Here is an 8,894-nt window from a genome sequence, read left to right as displayed (position 1 = left end):
GATTAGAGCAGAGGCGGAGAAAATGTTGACAGCTGGAGTGATCGAAGAGTCACATAGTGAGTGGTCTAGCCCAATTGTGATGGTCTCCAAGCCCGATGGGTCTTTGCGGGTCTGTAACGACTTTCGGAAGGTAAATGAAATCTCAAAGTTTGATGCCTACCCCATGCCCCGAGTAGATGAACTACTGGAGAAAATTGGTAATGCTCGGTACATTACGACTCTTGATCTGACAAAAGGGTACTGGCAAATTCCTCTGACCCCCAGGGCCAAAGAAAAGACAGCCTTTACAGCACCTGACGGTTTGTTTCAATACACCGTCATGCCATTCGGCTTACACGGGGCCCCAGCCACCTTTCAACGGCTCATGGACAAAGTCCTAAAACCGCACAAAGCATAAGCCGCAGCTTATTTAGATGACGTGGGGATCTACAGCCCAGATTGGGAATCCCACTTACCCCGGGTACAGGCAGTGTTAGACGCCCTTAGAAAGGCAGGGCTCACGGCAAACCCTGCCAAGTGTTATGTGGGGTTAGAGGAAACAGAGTATCTGGGATACACTGTGGGAAGAGGGTTAATCAAACCCCAACATAAGAAGGTGAAGGCAATTAGAGAATGGCCGAAACCAGTAAATAAGAAGCAGGTTCGAGCCTTCCTAGGGCTGACGGGTTACTACCGGAAGTTCATCCCAAGTTATGCAACAGTGGCCGCCCCACTTACCGACGTGACTAGAGCCAGAGGGCCAAACATGGTCAAATGGGATGAAAGGGTCACCAAAGCATTTAGGACATTACAGGAGGCTCTCTGCTGTAATCCAGTGCTGGTAGTACCAGACTTTGAGAGAGAGTTTATGGTTCAGACGGATGCCTCAGAGGTCGGCTTGGGAGCAGTGCTATCCCAAGAGGTAGAAGGGGTGGAACACCCCATCCTGTTTTTAAGCAGGAAGCTGGAAGCACGGGAAACCAACTACTCAGTCGTTGAGAAAGAGGCGCTGGCAGTAAAGTGGGCTCTAGAAAGCCTGAAATACTACCTGCTGGGGCGCCACTTCACCCTCATCAGTGACCATGCCCACTCACCTGGATGCATAGGGCTAAAGAGAAGAACGCTTGGGTGATGCGGTGGTTTTTGAGTCTCCAACCGTTTCATTTTGACTTGAAACACAGAGCAGGGAAGGAAATGGGAAACGTGGATGAGTTATCCCGCATGCACGCATATTTTGCTGCGGTAGCCCGACCAAGGGGGTCGGATCTAGGGGGAGAGATGTGTGGCAAAGAAGGGGGTCGAGTGGTAAATGGCAGATATGTGAGAGCAGAACTAATAAACGGGCTCTGCCCGATCACTAAAATGGCCACCCCTGTCAGAACTACAGATCACAAAATGGCCGACCACCAAAACTACAAGTCCCAGAAGCAAGGGGAACCCTCAGAAGGTGGAGCCAACCCACAGATAAAGGGTCAAGAAAAACCAGGAAGAGAAGAAGAGAGTGCTGGAAGGATCTATGAACAATAGAGAAAGAGACAATAGAGATTGGCTGGATTTACCGTGTATGAGCTGGACTGTTTTGGATTTACCTGTTGGCGTTTGGACCTGGACCTACCGAGAACCCGATTCGTGTACCGAACCCTGCTATCCTTGACCTCGCCTACGGCCTGGGTGGACCAGGACGGAGAAACAAACACACAGGTACTGTCCTGTTCGAAAGAACTCTCATTCTTGGGTGATTTGGTGACAGTTTACCACTTAGTTTGTGACAAACGCTCCTAACCTTGAAGAGGTTTGCCACAGTATCTTAAAAAATATAATCTTACTGTCCCCACTACAACAAAAAATACTTATAAATACCTGTAATTTTGTCCTTTAAATCCCTTAAATTGAAACACTGTAGTAGAATTCACCATAGGAATGAATTGGACTGATACAATACATGGCATCAGCAATCCAGGGTTTATATACATAATTGAGTGGGGGCGAACACGAAAGAGGCAAACCATTTTAGGCGCTACACCGAGTGGTTTCACTAAAATAGTTCGATTTTGCACACAAAACAAAAAAATGGCTGTTCCTGCGGGTACAAATCTGCAGGTGAAGACAGAACAACCTCACAAATCCATCTCAAAATGATATTCACATTGACTAAGATGAAAGTAAAAACATAACAAAACACAAACAAACATTTCCCCTGCACTCTCCGTGGACATTTTAGCTTGACAATTAACATAAATACACAAACGACCAACTTAAATGTAACTAGCAGCAACACAATTCATTGTGATATGAAAGGAGTGAGACATGCACCGAAAGGCAACCAACAGAATTGCTGTGTCTGCCTTGCATAACTTGCTAGCTAACTATAAGACAAGAGGGTCTTCCACATAAGTTACACCTACACCCAACTAGCTAGCTAACTTTAATGTTATGCTACCTTGACCAGCATGAACGTGTAACTAAACTATTTTGGAACAATAATGCATTGCTCTTGCCCTATAATATAAGCTAGCTAACCATCCAATGGCTTCCGCCTTGCCACTCTACCATAAAGGCCTGATTGGTGGAGTGCTGCAGAGATGTTGTACTTCTGGAAGGTTCTCCCATCTCCACAGAGGAACTCTGGAGCTCTGTCAGAGTGGCCATCAGGTTCTTGGTCACCTCCCTGACCAAGGCCCTTCTCCCCCAATTGCTCAGTTTGGCTGGGCAGGCTAGCACTAGGAAGAGTCTTGGTGGCTCCAAACTTCTTCCATTTAAGAATAATGGAGGCCACTGTGTTCTTGGGGACCTTCAATGCTGCAGAAATGTTTTGCCACCCTTCCCTATTATATTGACAGGTGTGTGCCTTTCCAAATCATGTCCAGTCAATTGAATTTACCACAGGTGGACTCCATTCAAGTTGTAGAAACATCTCAAGGATTAACAATGGAAACAGGATGCACCTGAGCTTAATTTCGAGTTGCATAGAGACGGGTCTGAATATTTAGGTAAATAAGGTATTTTTTTTATATTTTTTTTTATACATTTGCAAGAATTTCTAGAAACCTGTTTTTGCTTTGTCATTATGGGGTATTGTGTGTAGATTGATGAAATGTTTTTATTTAATGCATTTTAGAATAAGGCTGTAGCGTAACAAAATGTGGAAAAAGGGGTCTGAATACTTTCCGAATGCACTGTACATTCAGTGAATTGTAGGAAAATGATGGAACATAGAGAGACTATAGATCAATTATTTATTTATTTTCTTATTTTTTTCTTTGTACATTCTTGGGGAAAGCCTGACTCACTGCTCCAACGTTGCAGACAGAAATACCTCATCTAGAGCTGACATGATTTCTAATTCAACATATTAGAGATGCATGTTTGTTCTACATAGCATACTTTTATCTGTGGAAAGATCTGATGTGATAGATAAAAACCGAGAGGAAGAGGTGAAGCGAGAGGGTTTTATTCTGTCCAAAATCTGTCCACGAAAATTGGACAGGAGATCGTTGTAAATGCAGTATTTGCGCAGTAATTGTGATGATGATTGGTTTATGATTGGTTCTCTTAAAAATCCTTTGTGGTTGAGGCCTGTCAGTGTTTGGATTGGAAAGGGGGGCAACACTGGTGGGCGGTGTGTGGCTGTCCATGTGGGTGTTTGAGTGAGAAAAACACAGAAGAACCAACCTATAAAAAGCACAGCCCCCTTCATTATCGATGAATCATGTAGAAAACATCAAGGAGCCTTTTCAGACTGTACTCAGAAGGACTTTGAGTTAGGTGTCAGCCAAACTAGGTCAAAAGACCAATTTGTATGTAAAGGCAACCTTAACATCATGTGACTTCTGGACTCCTTTATTGGAAAAGTCAGCTGTCCAAGGTACTGTACATTTTAATCAAAGTTTAGCAGATAGCCTTGTTTACCATAACATTTGCATAATTGCAGTCAAAGTGCAGAGAGAAGGTTTTTTTCATGGTTCAAGTTCATAATGCGGGATCTACATCATCCTCTAGTCATAAACCATAGATATTGATCTACCCACTATTTCCCCTGATTTTCTATGTTGAATTCCTTATCACGTCCTTGAATGTGTCATGTATAGATATGGCTAACAGTGTGCCATGTCTAGTATCAATGCAGCTCCAATGTGCCCAAGGAACGTCTTACTTTGATACAGGCTTTGGTAAACATCTGTGTTTGGGAATGGGCTTGATTTCCAGAAGCCGCTTGTTCTCTTTTAGGTCATTTCAAGGGAGTGTGAATCCAATCTGAAAAAGATCTACGCAGTACAAACAGTTTAGCTGAGTTCATGTGAGGAACTTCATTTTATCTCTTCGAGCAAGTAAGTAGTAGTTAATTATGCATTGATTTTCTCCGAGTAGAGTTTGAGTGTATACAACAACATCCCTCCTGTGACTGCCCTGTCTGTCTATCACTTAATGCATGGAGATAGAAGGCCTCTATGGTAGGTCCACTTCCTTGGTTGAAAATATAAATCACTTATTTCATTTAGATTGTGGTTTCAATGGAAGGTTTCTTGTGAACATTGTTACATAACTTTCATGACTTAAGTGGCACAAATCAGAATCCTGTTTGCAAATTATGATAATTTACAAGTTTTCACTGCCTGAGACAAGAGTTTTTGGTTGAAACCTAAAACATGTTGAGACAACGGGACAGAGGATGTGGATAGAATCTGATCATTTGATTATCAGTAAAATTAACAAATGTATAAAATACGGATTACTATGTATAGCTTTGAGACTATAAATAACCATCCACCCAGCTTTGTAACAAATTAACCAAATTATTGTTACACTACCTACCGACCCTCTGGCACTAATGCTAGAATTTGAAGTGACTGACTGAGGTAGCCGAAACATGTACCATTTATAATATATAGTTTGTTTGTCTTTTGTTTATCTTTTTTCCTTTACAGAGGAAGAGGTTGATGGGGTCAGCTTTAGTATTTGAGATTGAGCTGACGTTTTTCAAGTCTGGATTGGAAATGCATCTCTAGCGAGTGAAGCGAATATCTTCGGTAAAGTCTTTTAAACTCCTTCCTTCCGCAAGTAACTTTTAAAGCAGTGTTTAATAAATGTAAGTATGATCTTTTGTTTTTGTAATTTTCTGACGACCTGATATTTTTGTATGTAGCATTTACATTTGTGCATTAGTGGTGGTAGGATTACATATTTGTAACTCACCACGGCCAGGCGTGCATACGATTGACTTTAAAATGCATTGTATTGAATGATAATTATCCAGCTGAACCCGGGCGGGCAGGGAATGCTTTGATGATCTGTTAAATTAGAACATGTCTATATTTTTTATGGTTTTGACTCTTGACGTTGTAGTCACACAAAGCATATATATTTTTTCCCATATGCCGTTCTTTTTCAAGGTTATTTAAAGGGAAAGATGTACAAAAGGGTTGAGGCTTTACCCTGTCTGCTAATCTATTCCAATGCCCAACAGTGCATTTACTTCCCCAAGTTGCTAACAAACTTTGCTTTCTACTGGTGGTATTGGCTAGGTAAATACTAAACATAACTGATGGGGGTTCATTCATTTTTAGTAGCAGTAAAGTGTAAAATCTTGCTAGCTATTGAGCTAGGATCCGATGTGATTTTCACGCGCATTTAGTTGGTTTCACCCCTCTGCCTGGCTGTCTCCACCTACATGCCCCTGGTGTGTTTTGCCCATATTTTATCCAAGAAAGATTATTAGCTTAGCATATAAAGTCAAGGGTGTACATTGGATATGACTGTTTTCATCTTTCAGCTCACAGGGAACATCATGCTTTTGAAAGAGGACGTTCAGGACATTAGTCTCTGATGCACAATTACATTCAAGAGGATACACTTTTTAATCAACCATAGCCCCAGCACCACACACAGGAGCAACAGAGCAAAGGACACCCCGCCCAGACCAGCAGACACCCTCCCAGACTTGCAAGACCCCTTCCTGAAGGACCTGCACTGAGAGAACCCACGCCAAGAGGACCTACACCCAGACCACAGTATCACCAGCCACACCCCAACCAGCTAAGACCATCCCAACCAAACTCTTGCCACACTCTATATAGGCCCCCCCATATCAGACCTATGCCCCTTCTACCCACCCCATGCCCCCCCCCTGAAGGCAAGGACCTCAACACAACAGCAGGACATGTGCCCAGGCCGTGAGCAGAGCAACAGGCTGCTCAGCAAGGAAGATGCCACTGCTCCAAAACTGCCATAAAAAAAGCTAGACTATGGTTTGCAACTGCACGTGGGGCAAAGAACATACTTTTAGGAGAAATGTCCTCTGGTCTGATGAAACAAAAATAGAAATGTTTGGCCATAATGACCATTATCATTTTGAAACAGTTAATGCTTCGCATACAAGCCAGTGAATTCTATGCGTTACAGCTGTCGTGGAAAATTGCAAGATTATGTTATAATGCTTGTATTGCATTATAATGGTTGTTTTATTCGACAGAATAGAGTATTGTGTGTGTGTTCCACTGAGGACGGGCCTCTGAGATAGCACTGACAGAGGAGATTTACAATGTCTTTGGGTAATAAAGCCTAAAGATCATTCCAGATAACATGAGCTAATGGTTCTGTTCTATGCCGTATCAGGGAGAGACGGTTCCCTTTTGGAGTGAGGGGGCCAGACACTGGTCTTTACAATGAGAACTGTTGACAGAGCAGTAACTTGTCTGCTAAGTTTTATAGATATCGTTCATATAAATCTTAACCTTTGTGAACTGTTCCTAAGATCTGTGGTTCGTCAGTGTAAGTTGAGAGGGGTGTATCTTGGCTATAAAAGATCTTTGTACTTTTCTGTTGGTACTCTTCAATGGTTCATTGGAGATAGCTCATCATTGAAAGTCAAAAAGGCTATTGCAAAGCTTATTATTAAAACAGATGTAGTTTAAGTATAACTCTGACAGGTGTGTGAAGTTTAACTCTCTCCTCATTTGGTAAAACAGAAATATGCCACCACACAGCTTGTTGAGTCAACAGACGTGGCGGGCCTGTCACAGCTCCTGGTATACAGTGCCTTGCGAAAGTATTCGGCCCCCTTGAACTTTGCGACCTTTTGCCACATTTCAGGCTTCAAACATAAAGATATAAAACTGTATTTTTTTTTGTGAAGAATCAACAACAAGTGGGACACAATCATGAAGTGGAACGACATTTATTGGATATTTCAAACTTTTTTAACAAATCAAAAACTGGGCCGTGCAAAATTATTCAGCCCACTTAAGTTAATACTTTGTAGCGCCACCTTTTGCTGCGATTACAGCTGTAAGTCGCTTGGGGTATGTCTATCGGTTTTGCACATCGAGAGACTGAAATTTTTTCCCATTCCTCCTTGCAAAACAGCTCGAGCTCAGTGAGGTTGGATGGAGAGCATTTGTGAACAGCAGTTTTCAGTTCTTTCGACAGATTCTCGATTGGATTCAGGTCTGGACTTTGACTTGGCCATTCTAACACCTGGATATGTTTATTTTTGAACCATTCCATTGTAGATTTTGCTTTATGTTTTGGATCATTGTCTTGTTGGAAGACAAATCTCCATCAGGTTTTCTTCCAGAATGTTCCTGTATTTGGCTCCATCCATCTTCCCATCAATTTTAACCATCTTCCCTGTCCCTGCTGAGAAAAGCAGGCCCAAACCATGATGCTGCCACCACCATGTTTGACAGTGGGTATGGTGTGTTCAGGGTGATGAGCTGTGTTGCTTTTACGCCAAACATAACGTTTTGCATTGTTGTCAAAAAGTTCAATTTTGGTTTCATCTGACCAGAGCACCTTCTTCCACATGTTTGGTATGTCTCCCAGGTGGCTTGTGGCAAACTTTAAACGACACTTTTTATGGATATCTTTAAGAAATGTCTTTCTTCTTGCCACTCTTCCATAAAGGCCAGATTTGTGCAATATACGACTGATTGTTGTCCTATGGACAGAGTCTCCCACCTCAGCTGTAGATCTCTGCAGTTCATCCAGAGTGATCATGGGCCTCTTGGCTGCATCCCTGATCAGTCTTCTCCTTGTATGAGCTGAAAGTTTAGAGGGACGGCCAGGTCTTGGTAGATTTGCAGTGGTCTGATACTCCTTCCATTTCAATATTATCGCTTGCACAGTGCTCCTTGGGATGTTTAAAGCTTGGGAAATCTTTTTGTATCCAAATCCGGCTTTAAACTTCTTCACAACAGTATCTCGGACCTGCCTGGTGTGTTCCTTGTTCTTCATGATGCTCTCTGCGCTTCTAACGGACCTCTGAGACTATCACAGTGCAGGTGCATTTATACGGAGACTTGATTACACACAGGTGGTTTGTATTTATCATCATTAGTCATTTAGGTCAACATTGGATCATTCAGAGATCCTCACTGAACTTCTGGAGAGAGTTTGCTGCACTGAAAGTAAAGGGGCTGAATAATTTTGCACAGACAATTATTCAGTTTTTGATTTGTTAAAAAAGTTTTAAATATCCAATAAATGTCGTTCCACTTCATGATTGTGTCCCACTTGTTGTTGATTCTTCACAAAAAAATACACTTTTATATCTTTATGTTTTAAGCCTGAAATGTGGCAAAAGGTCGCAAAGTTCAAGGGGGCCAAATACTTTCGCAAGGCACTGTATGTGAGAGTGGATTCTCGGCCCTCACAAGCATGACAGACTGTGTGGAAAATTATTTAAGACAGACTCTCTCCAATATAACCCAACATTGCAGAGTTATGTGCATCCTTTCAAGCACACCCTGCTCATTAACCTGTGGTGAGTTATTCACAGTTTTCGATGAACAAATAAAGTTTTATATGTAAGATGGCTAAATAAAGAGCAAAATGATTTTTGCCCTGGTCCTATAAGAGCTCTTTGTCACTTCCCACGAGCCAGGTTGTGACGACAACTCACACTCATTATCATGTTT

General features: G+C 42.1%; 1 long non-coding RNA gene across 1 annotated transcript; it reads left to right on the top strand.

Moving 5' to 3' along the window:
* Window positions 1-1,248: 1,248 nt before the first annotated feature.
* On the top strand, window positions 1,249-7,165 carry LOC135541134 (uncharacterized). The gene is made up of 3 exons (XR_010455924.1): window positions 1,249-1,680; window positions 4,905-5,006; window positions 5,750-7,165. It is a non-coding gene; the product is annotated as an uncharacterized LOC135541134 (long non-coding RNA).
* The last annotated feature ends 1,729 nt before the right edge of the window (window positions 7,166-8,894 follow it).

This window comes from Oncorhynchus masou, chromosome 6 (genome assembly GCF_036934945.1).
Source record: "Oncorhynchus masou masou isolate Uvic2021 chromosome 6, UVic_Omas_1.1, whole genome shotgun sequence".
In the NCBI taxonomy this organism is placed as follows: Eukaryota; Metazoa; Chordata; class Actinopteri; order Salmoniformes; family Salmonidae; genus Oncorhynchus; species Oncorhynchus masou.
The sequence above is the reverse complement of the archived record's forward strand: the minus strand, read 5'-3'. Positions and strand labels throughout refer to the sequence as shown.